The following is a 20,072-nucleotide window of genomic DNA, read 5'->3' on the forward strand; positions in this document are numbered from 1 at the left end:
CCACCTTCTGAGGCCACTAAACTGAGCATTGAGATGGTTTTCCCATCAGAGCCATCAGCCCTTAAGAGTGCATGGTGGATGGTGAAATCACTTATACCGTCTGGAGATTAGTCCCTACGCAAAATATCTAGGGAGGTGCTAGTCTAAAATAATGGGTTTAGCATACCACTAGAAACTCCTGGATCCCACTATTGATTCTGCCACTGATTTGCTGTGTTGGGGAAAGTCACTTCCCTTCCCTATCCTTCAGTTTCTTCATCTTTCAGAAGGGGATAACAGCTTCCCAGTCTGGTCAGAGAGATGTGAGGGTTACTTAGTGTTGATATGCTGCTTGGAAGATGTAAAGTACTACAAACGTGGTCAGGTTTATTTAATGCTGCTTTCTGTGATTTCTTCTCCATTGTGTTCATCACCAGGGGGAATTTCCCTTTTGTCTGATCAGAAAACAAGTAACTTATGCTGAGAGGAGTCTTAGATGCATGTTAATATTTGTAGGAGAGGCTTTTGCTTTTCACTGTAACATACCAAAGAATTTTGACCTTCAGGGCTCACCAGATGTTTTTAAGGGATGGGAGAAGAGATTCTCAAGTTTCAGTATTTCCTGAATGTCTTAGATGTCTGGTGTTTTTTCCCCTTTGGCTTAGCTCAAGCTAGTACAGGAGGACAATTCTCCCATTGCCAATGAGACTGTCCAGCTGAAGCTCAATGGCAGTTTCCACGGTATGCATCCGATGAAGTGAGCTGTAGCTCACGAAAGCTCATGCTCAAATAAATTGGTTAGTCTCTAAGGTGCCACAAGTACTCCTTTTCTTTTTGCGAATACAGACTAACACGGCTGTTACTCTGCAACAATGGAAAGAATGTGGGCAACTACACCACAGCTGAGAATGGCACTGTTCAGCTTTCTATCAACATGTCTGAGCTCTTCAATCCGGACTTCAACCTGAGAGTGAGTAACCAAAGAGAAGAGGAGCCTGTGCCCTGGAAAGTCCCTCTGCAGAGGAGTTTGAGGGATGGTCTTGGCCATCATCAAAGCTAGAGATGGGGCTCAAACCAAACCCTCAAATCTGAACACAGGTTCACTTTGGGGAACTCTGGATCTGGATGTGAAAAGCACAGCTGGCCCTAACTCTATATTGGGGTGAAACAAAACCCTGAATTGCCTCAATAATCCCAAATTTGGTCACCACTTTTGACCCAGATCCCATAATGATTCAGACAGTAACTCTTCAGTGGTAGCCCCATGTATACAGTGATGACTTGTACAGAAGTATCCACAGACTGTCTGTTTTGGATATGGAAACTCACATCCTTTTGTTCCCAAATCACAGCCTCCAGCCACTGAATCTAATCAGAATCTGTTAGCTATACAGGGCATTTGCTACACAGCTGAACAAGTCTGATGCAGTCCTTCAGAAGAAACTGGACACACACATGCATACAGTAACCAGTTCATTATAGTAATCACTGCAAGACTTATGGAAACTGCAATTCTCACAGCTCTGGCATTAATGTTCAAGTGCATCGACACAGTAAATGTAGGAAATTCAGTATAAGCACACATCTTAAAAATGGCTTGTGACTATTGGTATCTACCGGTTTGTGTGATTTGATGTTTCTGCTTCTTCTCCAGTGAAGTATCATAACTTTTTTCTCCTCACCTCCCCCCATTCCTGTCAGGCAATATATAAAACCAGTGCTACAGTGCTGGCTGACTGGTACCTTTCTATCCTGAGGCCTATTACTCTGTCCAGTGCTTCTGCTCCTGGAGTAACAGCTTTGTGAAGATTGAGCCCATGTGGGAAGAGCTGAGCTGCCAGGACAAGGTGATCACTGTGCACTAGCTCCTGAACAAAGAAGGGTACGGGGAGGCCACCAGTGCACATTTCTGCTATGTGGTAAGTGTTGGGTGTTTGCTCTGCTTCCCTAAAAGCCTTTGCTGACTACTGGTCAAATCTGTAAACTGGGCAGAGATCAGAGATTTGCCAAAGGGCTCTTTCTGGGATCTGCCCAGCAAAACTCCAAACTGAATAATCGCCAGTTGATAAACTCATCTCCCAGAGGGTGGGAAGCAGAGACTCACCACTGAGTGGACTGTCCTTCAGTCCATGAAGCTGCACAACTGGCAGGCAGGAGAGTCCTAAATCAGAATAGTAAGGGGTGCCTCAGTCCTTCCCAGCAGTCCATCACCAGAGCTCTGAGAAGGTGTCCAGAACTGTGACACTCGGGAATGAAAGAGCAGAGTGAATGACATTGGCATTATTGCAAAGCTGTGTGTAACACCTGCTCACACCAAGGTTTTGTCTACACTACAAGCTAGGGTTGTGATTCCCAGCTGAGGATACACCACTGGGTTCAGGCGGGTTTGTAATCTGCACAGCTAGCTCATGTTGATGCTCACAGCTGCCCATGCTGCTGTGGCTACACCGCTATTTTCAGTGCACGAGCTCAAAGAGAGCTAGCCCCAGTATGTCTGCACAAGCTGGGAATCACACTCCCAACTCCAAGTGTAGACACACCCTGAGTGGCTCCAAATTCACCCCTCAGTTACAAACTGAGATGCCACAGTGAGGATTTTAGGATTATAGAAACTTTCCTATCTCCCTGACCTAGGCTACTGTCCCTTAGCTCCCATCTTGAAAAATATTTCTATGCCCAGGTGATGGCGAAAGATGCGATTGTTAGGAATGGCCAACAGCAAGTCAGCATCAGTGGAGGTAAGTGCTGTTCTTGGTGAGAATTAGCTGGGCAGGATTCTTAAGAGTCACTTTTCCCTTAGATCTCATCACCTGGAGTCAGGATTTTCTGACAAAAAGGGCCCAATTCTGCCCTCAGTTAGATGGGAGTATCACCCACCCATTGGTTTGACTATAAATGGGGACATAACTGAGACCCAAGATGGCTACATCTAGACCAGTTCAGGTTCCCTTGGCTCCTCTAATCACTACTTCCTTTCCTCCCCTGGTTCCTAATGGCAGGTTCGTGCTCTTGGTCCCAGTCAGCAAGGAGCTGGCTCCTGTTGCCAGAATGCTATTCTACACGGTGCACTCTGCTGGGGAACTGGTGGTGGATAGCATCAGATTCCAGACTGAGAAGTGCTTCAGGAACAAAGCGAGTGCTCTGCTCTCTCTCCCCTTAGAAGGGGAGTGAGTGCAACTATGTCTACTTGCACCCTGCACTCAGGCTGGTCTTCAGGGACTCAGAAGGCAGATACCATGGGGAGGCAGTCCTCGTGAAGACTGAGGAAGTGAGAGCAGGGAGACAAGTTGGCTATATGAGAAGCAGAGGATGTGTGGAAGGCATGGTGAAGGGATGGAGAAATGAACATGAAGCCTTTGCAGGACCTTTGTGGCCGTGTCTGGCCCTGGAGCAGAAACTCTGGGAGATTCAGTTTGATGGAGGGGCCCAGGTTCTGCAGGGAGTAGAATGAGGACCCTGTCCACCTTGACACAGGACCAATGCGCTCACAGAACTCTCGGCATAGCCCCTCTGACATCTCTGCTCAATTCCAGCTCCACCTACAGTTCTCCGGGAAGCTGGGGCTCGCAGTCTCCAACATCAGCATCCACCTGAATGCCACTGCCAACTCCCACTGTGCCCTGCAGGCTATGGCTCAGAGCGTCTCACTCCTGAGGCCTGAGCGAGAGCTGTCTGCTGAGACCGTAAGCCCCCTTCACCCAGTCTTTAGCCACTTTACCAAGCGATCTCAACTGTTGTACCTCCTCCATGTGGGAAGGGCAGAAACGGGGCAAAGTTTATCACAAGATAATTGTCTAGGGGTTAGGGTCACCTCAGCAATGTGACCCTGACGGGCCCAAGGAAGAAGACTTGGATCCAAATCTAGTTGAAAACACCCCACAAGGGGAGACATGAGAATGGTCTATAAATTAGAGATAGGACTGAGCCACAAAGCACAGATCAAGGCCTGAACTTCCATAGGGATCAGGGGTGTTTGGATGAGAGTTTTCTCTACTAGAGAGTTGCCTCTACTAGAACTATGGAAAGAGATGATCCAGTGGAGGACCAGATAACTTATTCTTAGACAATGAGGCCAGAAGACACTGTACTGGGATTAACCTTCATTAGAGAAGGTTTAGAGTAAATTTTTGGATACACTTTGTAGAGAGCTGAGGCTGGGACACCCATCTCTCAGGGATGGCCTAGGGATAACTATATCCAGTCCTGCCCCATCCCAGCAGAATGAACCCGCTACAGATCCCTCTCCACCTGCAGGATTCGCTTTGTTTCCCCTCCCACAGGTGTACAAACTGTTTCCCTTGAAAGAGTCTCATGGCTACCACTTCAATGGGCTCAACCTGGAGGACGACAGCAAAGAGCCATGTGTGGTGGCTGATAAGATTTTTTCACAACAGCTTGTATTATGTGCCTGTAAACTCTGACTCAGGCCCAGATGCCTATGAAGTTGTCAGGGTAAGTGCCAGCAGACCTCTCCTAAATCTGCCCACCATGGAAACATCTCAGGTGGGGGGGTTCCCAGGGTTGGGAAAGGGATCCCAAGTCTCACCTGTGCACCTCTGCACAAACACTTCTCTTGCTAATGGGGTTAGAGTTAATCCCCGGAACAAGCACCATACTTATCAATAGAACAACACTTCTCTAACCTAGGCAAAGCCAGGAGCAGACTCACGTCAAGATCTGGAGCAGGGGTTATACAGACTTCCTTGCCCCTGGCACAGCATACAGCAATACAGCCCGCACCACATGCCCGGCTAGACACAGACTTTCTGCTCCACACCAGTTCACTCCCCTCCCACCTTTGGGTCAGTCCAACTGTCTATGCACTCTGCTGCTGGCATGCAGTGTGAGTTCAGAATGGTGAGTCCTGATTCATGATCTCAGGTGTTCTTTCAGCTACAGCCTGGGCATTTATGACAGTCCCCTTTTGCAAGCAGCTGGCTCTCCCCCAAACAGCTCCCTCTCTGCTTAGCTCAGGGATCCTGCTTTTTTTTGTCTTCTCTGACTTTTCCCAGGCTAGTCCCTATTCCCGCCTCCATCTGCTCACTTGCTCAAACCCTCCCAGAGTTAATTCTGTCCTTGTTTTGGAGTGGCACACCCTACCCCCCTAGCCAATTAGGTATGTGCAGAATAGCAGGCAGGGAGTAAAAGGGGGAAGGAGAAGGAGGAGGAGCTCTCTCACCAGTTCCATACCCACCACAATGTAAACACACTTGTTCCCAAGTAGCGGGCATGCCCCATGACTTGGCCACCCTCAGCATTGCTGTGTCACTTGGGTAGGGGGATCCCCCTATTTGCCCTTTGAGAACTTTGGGGTGCTTCTGCCTTGTTGCTCTTTTCCCTCTCCCATCCCTGCCCCAGGGTCAGACTTTGGTGCCTCTTGCCCAGACCTTGGTGCTTCTTCCCTGGGTCCCTTGCCCTCCTCACTCTGCTCTTCCCCTGTCTGGACCAGGGTTGGGTGCTTCTAGTGGGGATTCTCCCAATGGGATCCACCCCATTCGTGGGAGCCCAGGTACCCCCTCTGGCCCCAGCTACATGGGCTACGATTTCCTCCCCTCCCCCAAGCTGTCTGGTGGCTTGGGCTCAAAGCAGCAAGGCCTCACCATGCTCCGGTGGACCTTCTCCAGTCTATCCACAGACTCTACTTGGATCTTGTATACCAGCCATTTGGGGTGTGGGATCCCACAGACAGTGTACAGTTTGGGGCCCCAGGCTGAATCCAGTTTGGAACACCTCTGCTGCTTGAGTAGGACCCAACTCCCCTGCAATAATGGCCCAGCACCAGCATGTCTTTCATAGTTCTCTCTGTCCACCTTGGTTGTGGTCCATATCAGTGAAACAGCCTGCCTTCCCAGAGGCACTGGAGATGCTCATGGATGCATTCTGGGACTTCGGACCCTAGTTCTCTAGGGTCCCTGGTCAGATGCCCAGGGTCATGTCTGTTGGCAGCCAGTCAACGCCTGCCAAACATCAAGAAGTAGGGGATGTACTTCATGGAGTTGTGCACCATGGTGTTATACATGTAGATCAGGTCTGGCAGATAAGACAGCCAATCTCAAAAGGTTCTCAGTCCCACTGGCAGCATCTGGTTGGCTTGCTCACAGAGACCATTGCTTTGTGGGTGGTAGGCTGTCACTCTTAGCCTGTGGCTGCTATATGGAAAGCATAGTTTTTGAACATCTGTCACTCGAAGGGCATGTATTGGTCCATGAGCATATTGGTGTGGTAGCTATAGGACTGGACAAAGTAGTGCAGAAGACTTCTGTGGTTATTCTGGCTGTAATCTCCCCAAGGGGCATGGTGACCAGGAATTTAGTGCAATGAACCACCATGGTCAGGATGCACCGTTCAGGCTTGGCTTCACCTTCATGGTGTCCAATGCTACCAACTCCAAGGGTGCACTGGTCTCTGTTGGATGGAGGAGGGCTCTGTCCCCTAACCGTAGGTTTCATCTGCTGGGCAGAGAAAGCAGTTGTCACACCACCCCTGCACGGCTTGGGCCATCCCCACCCAACAGAACCTCCTGTGTATGTTCATCTTGGTCTCTTGGGGGCCAAACTGGCCTGAAGCCTCATGGGAGGCTTGGAGCGCCATCTCAACTGTTGTCTGGGACAGCACCATCTGGGGGATTTTTTCATAAGACACACCTGGGTAATTAAAGGGGGCTGGATGGGAAGAAATAGGCAGACAAACCTGGACATGTTGCTCTTGCTGACTCAAATGAGAGGAAGTGACATACCTGATTTTTCTTTTGGAAGAACATGGGGCTAATGGTTCTTACTAACTCTTGGCTACGGAAGCCAGATGTGTGCCAGAGTCATAATATCCAAGCACCCCTCTCGATTATGATGTTGCTGGAGGACCAGATTCCCGAGGTAATGGAGGGGGTGGGGGGAAGGGAGAAGGGGGATGAGAGGAGATATAATTATTAATAAATCTGGCTCTGATATTGTGTGGGGATGGGGATGTGAGGGGAAATGATTATTCCCCTCTATTCGGCACTGGTAAGGCCACATTTGGAGCATTGCATCCAGTTTTGGGCCCCCCATTACAGAAGGGATGTGGACAAATTGGAGAGAGTCCAGCAGAGGGCAACGAAAATGATCAGGGGACTGGGACACATGACTTATGAGGAGAAGCTGAGGGAACTTGGCTTGTTTAGTCTGCAGAAGAGAAGAGTGAGGGGGGATTTGATAGCAGCCTTCAACTACCTGAAGGGGGGTTCCAAAGAGGATGGAGTTAGGCTGTTCTCAGTGGTGGCAGATGAGAGAAAAAGGACTAATGATCTCAAGTTGCAGTGCGGGAGGTCTAGGTTGGATATTAGGAAACACTAGTTCACTAGGAAGGTGGTGAAGCACTGGAATGGGTTACCTAGGGAGGTGGTGAAATCTCCATCCTTAGAGGTTTTTAAGGTCCGGCTTGACAAAGCCCTGGCTGGGATGATTTAGTTGGTGTTGGTCCTGCTTTGAGCAAGGGGTTGGACCAGATGATCTCCTGAGGTCTCTTCCAACCCTAATCTTCTATGAAAACCTATAAACCTAATCTTCTAATCTGATTCTATGATTCTATGTGGTTTGAGCTAGCAACTCGGTGGGGCAGTGTATGCAGATATCATGGCTAAGTTTCCATGTATTTTTCAGTTTAAGCCACAATACAGAAAATGTTATCGGGCAGTTAACACTAAATGCAGAACAGAATCCCCAGTGTTAACCTGATGGCTTCCCTGCCTCTAACCTGACCCTTATTCTAATATTGAAAGTTTGGGATACAACTCCTGGTGTTTCCATTAGGAACCCCTCCTTCCCTTAGAGTCACCTCACTGTGCCTTGAACAACCTTTAATAGGGAACAGTCCTGGAGTAGATCCTCATCCCAGGGGTTATTCTAACTGTCCCCTGGGTTTGGCTAGTTCCATACACACACAGAGAAGCTCTATATGGGGAACAGTGGCAAACCCCCGTCAGAACTCCTCTCTCCCCTCTAAGAAGACATCCTAAAATGAGCCCCCAGCCCAGTTCTGGTTTCACTGTCTAATGTGGCTTTCCTGCCCCAGAATGCCAGATCCACATTCTCTGAAGAGTCTGATTTGAGCATGCTCGGGGGAGGGCTCTACACCTTAAATAGCATAAAGAAGGTGTAATGATTCTCCTCCCTTCTCCTGAAGCAGAGGCAATGACTGGTGGGGATGCTGCCTCTAGGGTGGAAGGAAAAGCTGTGATCAAGGCTGTTCAGAAACTCTTCCCCGAGACCCGGATTTGGGAGTCTAGTCACCATTGTGTGAGTGCTTCTGCCATTCCTCAGCTCTCCTCATCCCATCTCGACTGCCTGAGCCAGAGCCTGTTGCCACAAGGAAAGCTGTGGAGTGCCTGGCTGTTCTACAATCCTCTCTCTAGACTTACCCCTTTTCAGCTGGGCCAGCATTGTGACATAGCTCAGATGCTTCGCTATTTCTATGGCCTGTGTTCATTACTGGGGTGGGGAGCTGGGGAAATGCCATCCATATTTCCACAGCACATATCATGTATGGTAAGAACTCACTATATACCTGGTTGCAGTGTAGAATCACTAACAGGTAAGTACAGCTTAATAAATCCTCTAAGTCAGAGATTGGAAATGTTTCTCAGGGCATCTAGTTCTCTGGCGGTTCCATGTGGCATACTCCAGCTGATGCAGGAATTCACCTTATTATGTATATACTCCAGCAGAGATGGGTGACATTTCTTTGAGGAATAGGTTGTTTTTGCCAAAAAATGCATTTTGGGTGGCTCTGAAATATTCACGAATTCAGGTCAAATTCAGTAAAGATTTGTATAAATATTCTGACACCCCCCCCTTTTTTTTGTATTGACATGTTTGAACTGAACAATTTTGACATTTCATTTTGAAAATACTGATTTGTATTGACATTTCGTTTAGAAAATGTCACCATTCGTTTCAACATGTTTTTTGATTCATCGAAGAAAAAAAACCAAAAAATATTCTGTTTTGTTTTGAAACATTTCCCAGATTTTTTTTTTAATTTTCGCCACTGGATCAAAATATGTGATTCACTCGGATCTATACTTGAGCTCTGTCCAATCTGAGGCTTAAATGTCTCATACTGTTGGAGCTGTCTTCAGGTTACACAATGAGTGCATTTAATAGAGGCAAAAATAACAGTCATGTATCTCTCATGGATATAACTGTCCAGCCACTCCCATTCCTGTCAAATCCCCAGTCACTACCCAGCACTTGCTCCTACAAATATTTTGCTACTTCATGCCATTTAACCCTGACATAGCCATCCCACAGCATTTGTCCCTGTAGGTACCCAGCCACTCTATGCAATTTTTATCCTGTAAATATCCAGATACTCTACAGCTCCAGAAGCTGTAAATATCCAGCTATTCCACAAAATGTCCCTAGATAGCGATATAGGTTTATCTTGCTCCATGTCATATTCAGCGATCAGCTAGGTGCTCCATGACATCTTACCCTATCAGTGCCCAGCCACTCCCAGGGGTTTCTCTCCTTAGCTGAAGCAGGTCTGTCATTTGGGAATTCTCATTCTTGAAAGGTCAGTGCTGCTGGGTCTCTCTGCCTTTGATGCTCAAGCCCGGTGCTGTTTTATTCAATCTAAGACAGGGGAAGAATTTTTAAACAGTGCCTTTCTGTCCAAACCAGCAGTTACTCCTAAAATCCAGTCCTACGGGAAAGTTGTATAAGCCAATCTACAATAACTCCCTGACTAGGTCACATACTGTAATCATTTCATGAAGACATCTTGGTATTCATAACACTACTACATTTCAGCTCCGAGGCCGTCAGTGCCAAACAGCAAGTACAGGAAAGGCAATGAGTCCAACTGGCTGATCCTTTTATTAATATATTATACCCTGTAAGACTCTGCAAGCTGAGCATTTACAAGAGAATCTTAGATAAACACACCCGTCAGGCAGGGTTCAAACAAGTGACTCGCTCAGAACTTTGGGGAGGCTTGGATCCAGATCTCAACTTTGCATCTTGCTCTTGCAGAAGTTCTAAACAACCAGCTAAACAACCCCACATCAGTGGGAAAATTCAAATCTGGGGTGACTGCGGACCATTAAACTGCAGTTCTTTTTCTGAAATGTGACTGTGGAAACAGCACCTTCCTCAGCAGACCTGCCCCCTGTGTGCTTTTAGAGTCAGAGCTGCTTTCTTAGGGAGGCAAGTTTGTTTTTCCTCCTGTTTACTCTGCAGAGCCATCTCAGCTCAGAGAGAGTGGTGTTTGCACCTCTTGTGCATCAGCAAATTATTCAATAGGTGCTGATCAGTGTCACCTGTGTAAACCCACTGAGGACAATGGGGTTGCACAGGTGTCTGTGAGGGCATCCTTTGTCCTGCTGGATCTCTATTGCAGGCGGTGATGTTTAAGAAGGAAATCTTTTTTTTAGGTAACGTATGGAGCATGCTTTGGTCCAGCATCCCTTTTCAAAATAGGATTGCCCATTAGTTTCCCATTTAGCTAAGATTCCTTGCTTCAACATCTAAGAACCTCCATGTCGAGGGCTATAAATCCAGTACTGCATATGATACCACAGCCAAATGTCTGAATTGCTGGAAAACTTAGAATCTTTGTCTCCACTAAATTTGAGTTATTGTAGTGGATTTATAATACAAAGCCAAATTTAATTGATACTAAATATGCAGAGCTAGACTGTGACCTGGAATGCACTGTATGCAGGAACATGAGGGGGCTAGGAACTTCCCATGCACTCCTGTGTGGGTTACCCAGCCCTGGGTCCAGGTGCACAAGGGTCTGGGGGTAAGGGTGGGAAATGGGCTCAGCTGAGCCAGCATGGGGAATGCCGTAACTTGCTGCTGCTATAAGCCAACAGAAGGGTATCCGAGGCATGGTGCTTCCCAGGGCTCCTCCTAAACTGGATCAGTTCACACATCACCCCTTGCATAGGGCTTTGCCTAAAAGTGCAACCATGTGGCTACACTTTGCAAAAATGAAGTGCAAATGAGGCTAAACTAGAAAGTGTGAAATATATTGCCCATGAGTTTCCCATTTCAACCTTCTCCAAGTAAAGCAGCTGCTGCAATTTCATAGGGGTCCACCATAGCCCTTCCTCCATGTGTGTGGAGGGCCCTGACCCAGCAGTATCTCTGCTGCAGAAAAACAGGAGGGAGGGAAGGAGGTTAGGATTTGGGGACCTATTGTTGAGGATCTGCCCCCTCCTCCCATACTCTAGTGCATGGGGGAAGTTGGCCAGAGGAGGGCAGGGCTGATAGATTCATGACTGCCTTTTTATGCAGTATGAAGGCCTAGCTAGATGCAGAGAACAAGGTGGATGATGGCTGCATAGGGCCTTGATCGTCTGAGATAATTAAGCCCTGCTGATCCACAGTCACCTCTTGCAAAAATTCCTTTAGTTTTCTTCATGTTGTGTTTCCATTTGCAACCACCTCAGTGCCACTGCAAGGGCTGGTGTTTAAAGCATTCAGCATTTTGTGTTTTTCCTTTTGTCTTTGGCATTGTGTCTTCAGATGTCCTTTCCTTGTGAAAGTCTCACCACTGCTCGCCTTCTCTCCTCACACAGACAGTCGTGATCCCCTCACACCATGCCACATTCAGAGCAGAGCTGGACCCAAACAGATTCGTCCCACTCTAGCTATCCCACCAGAACGCAACATTGATGGTGAGATTTAGGGCGGCATCTGTTCCTCAGATACTGAGGCAGGAAGGTGCTTTATCCAGCTACTGCCCTCTTGCCATTTTAAAGCGGTTAAAGCTGAGGGTAGTGGAAAGAGAGCCTGTAGACCGTCACCATGACTCCACTTCAGGAGTTAAGTTCTGCTGTCTAAGTGCATCCAGGAGCTTCTTAAACTGCTGCTCCCCTCAGCTTCCTTCAGGCCTGGCTGTGTGTTTCGTGGGCCGAACTCTGGCAGGAAACATTCAAAATTTTCACTGAAAAAGTATTTCAATGGATTGTCTTTCAAAAAGAGAGAAAACAAATGTACAGGGGTCATTTTGTTTTCCCCTTGAAGTTTGCCTGTGACTACAATGCTGGTGGTACTTGCCACTACATTGCTAAGCCTCCTTAATGCTAATGCATACTAAAAGGAGGCACATTCAACCTGTCAGTCAATTCTATAGCATGAGAGCTATGGTTTACCTGGCTTCTCTCTTCTTGCGTATCTGGAGAAACAATTCCAGATGCCTAAATGAAATCTTCTGAGAAAATCATTGTGAGGAACATACACGTTTATGTTGTATGTTTCAACCTGTGGTATGTTAATATGCACTAGGGAACTTAGTGTGCATCCAACAGGGTCTACAGTGAGCAGCTGGTGTGCAACACGTTAGTGCACTTTAGAATCACATTACTGCACCACGTAGAGCAGCCCTAAGACTACTGCAGAGCTCAAAGTGGTCTGCTGGACATGTCTGAGGTTTTCCCTTCACTGATCGTAGAGATGGTACGCTGTTTATTGCTATTTCACAAGTAGCATTAGAGATAGCATTGAGATCAAGAGTCTCGGTCCAGCCCATTAGATAAATAAAGTTGTGATCTGGGCGTCCCCCCAAGTTCAAGTTTAATCAGGCCTGTCTCTAGTTACTGATATTGCAGATGGCTTCAATACACTGTCTACGCACTCCAAAACAAATAGAAAAGATTCTAGTGACCTGCTCACATGGGTAATGGCTGAAGATGTGCAACTAAAACTGCCTGCTAGAGACCCGTGAAGACTCCTATAGAGATGTGTTCCTCAGGGGCAGCCAGGACCGGCTCTAGGCACCAGCAAAGCATGCATGCGTTTGGGGCATTCCAGCCACCCTTTTTTTTTTTCCGCTTGGGCAGTTGTGCTCTTGGAGCTTGGGACAGCAAATGTTTTGCTTAGGGCAGCAAAAAACCTAGAGCCGGCCCTGGGGGCAGCTGGCTGATAGTATGACTGGCACATATACTTATCATTATAGCTGGATTTTTATGACTTTTGTGTCACCATTTGAACATAGGATTTCTCAAGTGGCTTGAAGCTGCACTCCCAAAGTTCACTTTGGTCATCAAAATGTCTTGCTGGTTCATCTGTTGGGGGAGCCTGGCCCTAAAAGTCAAAACAGGCATACCAATATAAAATGACCTTTACCAGGAACCCGACACCAACAGGGGGAGCAGTCTCTCTCCCTCCACCTCTTCTTTAGGTATCTGGCAACCTCCCACTAGAACTAGATTCTAGTTCATCTCCACTATTGTCAGCAATTAGCACTGCCACAGGAACTAATCAACACAAATAGCTAGATTACAAAGCTGCAACAATACATCCAATTGGGTTCCAGTACAGAGACTACCCATAAATTGAAAGATCTAGGGGAAAAAGAGCTCCTTCCCTATCAAATAATATTGAAAGCTTGGGAAAGCCAGGTAGGCACTAACAACTGGGTGGCAGGTTTTGCTGAAAGGAGAGAAAGAGAGACAGGACATGTGCAGGTCTTCTACAAACCTTGAACCTCTGTGGCTCTCTGCCTTATGCTGGTTTTCTGACAGTTTCCAGATCCACTTTTAGGTCTAATCTTCAAAGCCCTAAATCCATTAGTTTACCTATCTTGGGAACTGTCTCTCCCTCCCTAATACACTGGGGTCCAAAGGGCTATTGAGGCTGCTGGAGCTCAGCATGACATTCTCAAGGCCTGGAGTCATGGCATTCTCCAAGGAGGACCCTCAGTGATGGTGGGACTCCCTAATGATTGGGATGAGCTTAGTTCTTTGTGCAAGCCTCCCCTTAAGAGCAACCGCATACTGTTCTGACTGTATTCCTCATAAAGATGGAAATAATGAAATAACCACTTCAGAAGACAACCATGCAATGAAGAGGAGATGGAGAGTACAGTCTTTTGGAGCAGAATTTGTGCTTTGTAGTTATATGTTCAGTATGTCCTAATAGTTGTCCTTAACAGGTGACAGCCCAAAGCAAGTTTAAGGAGTGTTTCTTATTCAATGCAATACCAGAAGAAATGGTCAGTTAATATGTAAGGTGACACAATGTAAATTCTTTGGCAGCCTGGTCAAAAGCCTGATGGACGCTGGAGTTCCTGTCTACGCAGTCTTGCATGCGCGCTTGCACGCTGTCTCTCCAACAAACTGGCAAAACAGACATGGGGAAAAGTTCCACTTCTGTTCAGTTAGGGGTAGGGAAGAAATTAATTTTCTTGTTAAAGGGAAGAGGGCCATGAAACTGAATATAGGAGGCCTTCTTCCCACCAACAGTTTTGCTGTAGCAGTCTCAGGGCTGAGATCAGAAAGACAGGACAGCGATCAGCATCAAATGTCTTCCTATTTTAAAGACAATCTACAACTTTTCTCTGTGCAGATTTTCAGGTCCTAGAACAGCAATCTTGTGTCCTGAAACCTCACTTGGCCCAATCAACTGCTCCAAAATTAAATGTGCCCTTTCAGATTCATAGGGCCAAAAGTTGGTGTTGAGCCCCTTCAATCCCCACTGACTTCAACAGAAGAGGAATGAGTCTCCAACTGAGGAGAGGTGGAGAAAGAGACAGGAAATGCCTGTCTTCTTGCAAGACAAGTTTTTCATTTACCTCTCAGCGATTCTTCTCCATCTGCACTGCAGATGCTTTCATCCCTGGACTTAATCTCACTTTGTCTTGGAGTCTTGGCATCACATTTAATCCATCATATTGTATTATGTATGTGGTTGGGAAATTTATTCTGATTTTTGCCATTTTATTAAAATCTTCATATGGTAGATCCAGCAGTTGGACACAGTAGAGACACATGGACTTAGATCCATCCCTGGCATAACACTACAGTTAAAACAAGGATAAACCGGGCTTGAGGTCTACAAACAAGTAGTAATGCACTTTCTTTGTAAAACCACTCACTGTTATGTTAAGTGCAGAGTGTTGACTAGTATTTTTTTTATTTCATGTTTGTTTACGTGTATGTGTGCAAATTAAGATGCTCAGTGGCACGTTCTGCATAAATAATTGTTTGCACACTAGAAGAATGTTAGGTGGGGAATGGGAAGTGAGAGATTGGGGTTCAGTCCCAGATCCAGAAAGAAACTGAAACATGTTTTTGTTTGTTTCACTCAGATTTATATTTGTATAACTTAGAGTATTTTTATTCCTTATTTACTCACAGGCTCTGCAGTTTCTGAGCTGGAGTATCTGAAGGAGCCAGCAAACCTGGTGCAGGGATCAGCCACAGCCTTGTTCTCTGTCATTGGTAAGTTTACTAATTCCCATGCTTAACTTCATAGTGAGACTCTTGTGTCTCAGACACCGACTTCTGAACTCTGAGCTTGGCTCCTTTCCCTTAGAAACTCACTGTCCTTGCTCAACATTGTGTGTAGCAATGGGGACACCTACTCTCCAGTGAGGAGAAATGGATTTTCTGAACCTTATAGTATGTACAGGCCAGGTGCTTTGGTGCACTGACTCCCTGTGTCTCCATCTCCAGACAACATCCTGGGCACAGCCATGCAGTACCTGCAGCAGCTCTTCCAGATGCCCTTCGGCTGCAGGGAGCAGAACATGGTCCTGTTTGCCCCCAACATCTACGTCCTGGACTATCTGAACAAGACAGGGCAGCTGAGCAAGGAGACTAAATCCAAGGCCATCGAATACTTAGCCAGCGGTGAGGGGCATTAGAGGATTCCTCCTTCTAATATGTGACTGGCTTTGCTGAAACAACTTCGCACCTCATAGATGCAATACTGTTGCTCCAGTAACACAGATTTTAGGGCTAGTTACATTTGTGACAGATCTTGGCAATTTTTTTCATCAAATTATAATTCATGAAGAACACTTCCTTCTTCTGTTCCTATATAGCTTTGTCACGTTATCCAAGACCAAATTATCTCTTCACTTGCAGTCCTGCAAGTTGGTTGATTTTCATAGGGTTGCTTTGGTGTAAATGGCAAAAGAATTTAGTCCCCAGTTGTTAGTTTATAAATCCTATGGAAAGCTGTTTGGAGATTGGGGTTTAACTGATGGCAAAAATGGATTTTACCCTTCACCTAACTTTAAAAGCAGGGAATGGTTCAGTCTCCTCCTTGTGCTTTCAGGGTACCAGAAGCAGCTGTCTTACGAACACCCAGATAGATCCTACAGTGTCTTTGGGAGCAGAGATAAGGAAGGAAGGAACACATGGTGAGAGCTGGGAATCTGTGGGGGTGCGGGGTTGAGCATTGTCTACATAGACTCCAATTTCTTATCTGAGCCTGCGTGGAGGGAAAGGGATCTGAGCTGAGCTTTACTGCTCCTGACTCATAGTAGGTGCTCATGTCTCTGTGGTTTCCTTGCAGGCTCTCCGCCTTCGTATATAAATCACTTGCACAAGCCAAATGCTACATCTATATTGTCAACAAGGTCCATTCTCAAATTCTGGTCTGGCTGGCAAGCAAACAGAAGCCAGACTGGTGATTCCAAAATGCTGGGAAACTCTTCAATAACAACTTGAAAGTGATGTGTCTCTGCATATTCAGCCATTGCATATTTAGTGTAACCACTAAAAAATATTGTCCTTACCAAGCATATTTTGATCTACCACTGGGCTTACTGGTGTGTGCAAAATACTCTAGGTTGAGTTCTGCTGTAACACCTGTGTAAATCTGGAGTAACTCCATTGACTTTCATCAGGATTTGGACTACCACATCCAAGAGCAGAATAGGGCAATCAACTACATCTACACAGTCCAGCTAGAAATATTTTATAGCACATATATATGTTGATATCAATGAAAACTGTATCTCTCACCATCTCTCCTGCACTCTGCCCACTAATTCATATCCACCAGGATTTAGTCTAACTTTACAAACCTCTGATAAGTTTTTTAAAATGCCATCATTTTAAAGTCAACCTGCCATGATCAACACACTCAGTCTTCAGATGGACCAGATCTATGAACGCTGTGATTCTGGAGGTAAATTTGCTATTTGCAAATATGGTTGCCATCACAAATTCATGCTGCAAGAACCTTTACCACACTATTATTCTAAGTGGTGCATCCTGGCATCACACTCTTGAGGTTGGGGCAGAGACAATGAAGATGTGGATTTTGAACAAACCTATAGAGTAGGTATCAGTGGTCCACCATCCAGGCATACAATGTGTTAGTGAGATACTGTAAGAGGAAGGGGAGAAGATGGGTCCCTGTTTTCCTCCCCTGGACTGACTAGCTCACTTTGTGTTCTATTCAGGGAGGAGTATATGACGAGTTTTCACTCACAGCCTACATCACCATTGCTTTGCTCAACGCTGAATATCCCGGCTTGGTAAGGATTCCTTCACGGTGGTTATCAGCTGAAAATGTACTTCTGTCAATTTTCCTTGTATTAAAATCACTACAGATTGTCTAGGCACTGGGAGTGATAATTTGTGAGGATGTACAGGAACATGTGTTCATTATCTGCTGGTAATGGAGAGGAGAAGCAACCATCCACTTTAACACATTCTGTTCATATTAGTGGACTATTAACATACAGATCTAAGATAGCATACAACTTATGGTGTACAGCTTGTTTTGTTCTGTTGATGCATGATCACTGTAATTCTAGTATGCATAGGAACTGCACCTCAAATACATCCAGGAAGCTAGCAATGTATTGATCAGTTTGAAATCCTCAGTAACAGCCCATCAACATATAAACAAAGATGGACCTACACCACAAAATTCAGATTTGGATCCAAATCAGGACTGTGCAGATCTAAGATTTGGGTTAAGCCCGTTAGAAAGGTAGTGATCAGTTTCAAAATTCAGATCCAAATATGGGTTCATATTGTCCTCATTCCCCCTTGGAATTGTTCATATTGGAGGTCTGGGTTCCAGCCTATCGCTACACACACTATAATATTCCATGTTGCTGTTTCATGTACTTTTCCTATTTGTATTTGAAGTTCTTTCCTTCACCTGGCCTTTTGTGTTCTGCAGTGAAGTATTTGGACAAAATTCAGACCTGTCAAAATCTTCTCCAGCAAGTCCTTCGGAAGGAGCTTTCAAGTGGACAGCAAGAACCACCTGCTGCTCCTGTCTGATATTCTGGGAAATTACAGCGTGGAAGTGAATGGCCATGGCTGTGTCTACGTGCAGCACAGAGATCCCCAGCCCACTGCCCCTCACTGTGGGGCAGCTCCACCCAGTAATGAACCATTCTTCTTTCTCTTTCCTATTTTTGTGGCTTGTTCATTCTTTCTTTGTGTCCTTTATTCTTTGTTTCATTTCTTTTATTCTCTTGGGTTTGGTTTATTCTTCCACTCTCTCTTTTGTTCCTCCTTTCTCTTTCATTCTTTCATGTATTGTGTTCCAGTGTTTCCTTCACTTTTCTGAGGGAACTTTCCTTCCTGGGATCTTGGGTCCAATTCTGCACCCAGAAGTAGCTGTGTTTCTAATTGAAAACTCTGCCAATTGCACCCTATTGCACTGTCTTTGATTTTTCTCTTTCCCAGGCTGTGAGGTTTCTGAGAGGCATTAAAAATAATGGATTGTGTCTCTGATGCAGATGCAACCCTTACCCTGGAGTCACTGTGTGGTAGTATTTGAGTCACAAGTGAAGCATTTTTGGAGCTGAATTACTGATGTGGAAAATAGAGGATAGAGGCAGATCTGTCGTAAAGGTGTTTCAGAACTGCCACCGCATTAAATGGAGGATGGGAGTGATTGGGGTTTTATTGTCAGGATTATTTTCCCTTTTCTCTAGATAATTCTGAGATACAACATCCTTGTGCCTGAGAAGGCATCTGGGTTCTCTTTCTCTCTCTCTCTCTGTTCAGACAGTGAATGCTTCCTGCACCGCTGATGTGCCAACAAAGTTTGACCTTGTTGTTTCAGCCAGGTAACCTCCCCTCACTGCCCCAGCTCCCTGAATGACAAAAATCAGCTGACTGGAAAAGGGGTGAGGAAGAGGGTTTTAAAACAAGGCTGATTATAAATATTGCAACAAATCCTTGGCATCCAAGTACTTCACCATGGCCCCTGTGATTGTGAGCATAGGACACGGCTTCTCCTACCCCGAAAACCCAGGTCTTAATGAATGGGCCGGAAGGAGATTCTCCACTAGCTGTTAGCAGTATTGGGCCTATGATACACAACTAAGCATTTCTGATTCCATCCAACAATGCCCTGCAGTGCGCATATACACTAGACAGTTGAGTACAGTGTTAGTGCTGTTTTATAATGGGGATGATTCACATTTGCTCCCTGTACCCCTTTAGCCACATGGTGGTTGTTTGGATGCGTATAAACCACAACGTGCAAATAAGCAATGAATCATTTAAATGGCAGTTGCCATCGCAGCAGCCATTGTACGTATGCTAGAGTTCTCTCCAGCCACAGCCCTGTGGTGCCCGAGTCCCCTGAAGCACTCTCTCCTGCTGAGACACCTGTTGCCTGTTCCTGATGCCGGGATCTCTCCCCAAATGCAAGTCCAACAGTTCTGGATCGTGTCCCTGTGACTAGGAATATAAAAAACACTCAGAACATTAGCTCCCCCACCCTGCATGGAACTTATCATGCTTCATTGCAACACCCTTTCTGTCTCTAGGTATTTATAGAGCACCAGCACCACAGAAACTAGATGCTGTATTAATAGATCTCCTCTCCATGTCCTGTCCCTCTCACGCACCTATGCTTCTTGCTGCCCTGTCTGTCTCCTACATGTAATCAGGGCTTGGTCTACACGAGAAAACTAAGTCCGTTTAACTATGTTGCTCAGGAGTATGAAAAATCCGCACCCCTGAGAGGTGTAGTTAAGCTGACCTAAACCCAGGTGTAGATGGCTATCTAGCCTGTTGGGGAAGTGGATTATCGACACCAATGGGAGAACGCCTCCCGTCAGCATAATAGTGTCTACACGGAAGCACTGCAGTGCTGCAGCTGTGCCACTGTAGTGTGTTAAGTGCAGACACACTCTAAGAAGTCAGAATGGAACAGGTAAATCAGAAAGGTCTTGTGCTCTGGAGCAGAACGTATCATTGTGATTCCTCGTCATTCATGGTCCAGACTGATCTTGTCTCTCTCATTGCAGTTATGCCGGGAAGTGCAATGGCTCCAGCATTGTTGATGGCAAGATGCTCTTAGGCTTTCTCCCTGTCGGATTATCCCTGCGGAAGG

The 20,072-nt window shown here is 46.1% G+C and overlaps 1 protein-coding gene across 5 annotated transcripts in view; it reads right to left on the reverse strand.

The window, feature by feature from the left end:
• LOC140898919 (maestro heat-like repeat-containing protein family member 7) overlaps positions 1-20,072 on the reverse strand; it is a 77,647-nt gene that overhangs the window by 46,383 nt on the left and 11,192 nt on the right. For 4 of the 5 annotated variants that reach the window (XM_073313525.1, XM_073313516.1, XM_073313507.1 and 1 more), the window contains exon 2: positions 9,450-9,590. The exons of the other annotated variant lie outside the window; for it this stretch is intronic. The gene's annotated coding sequence lies outside the window, so the exon portion shown is untranslated. The remainder of the gene's footprint in view (positions 1-9,449; positions 9,591-20,072) is intronic. 5 annotated transcript variants of the gene reach the window in all.

The sequence above is a fragment of the Lepidochelys kempii genome, chromosome 1 (genome assembly GCF_965140265.1).
Source record: "Lepidochelys kempii isolate rLepKem1 chromosome 1, rLepKem1.hap2, whole genome shotgun sequence".
Taxonomy (NCBI): domain Eukaryota; kingdom Metazoa; phylum Chordata; order Testudines; family Cheloniidae; genus Lepidochelys; species Lepidochelys kempii.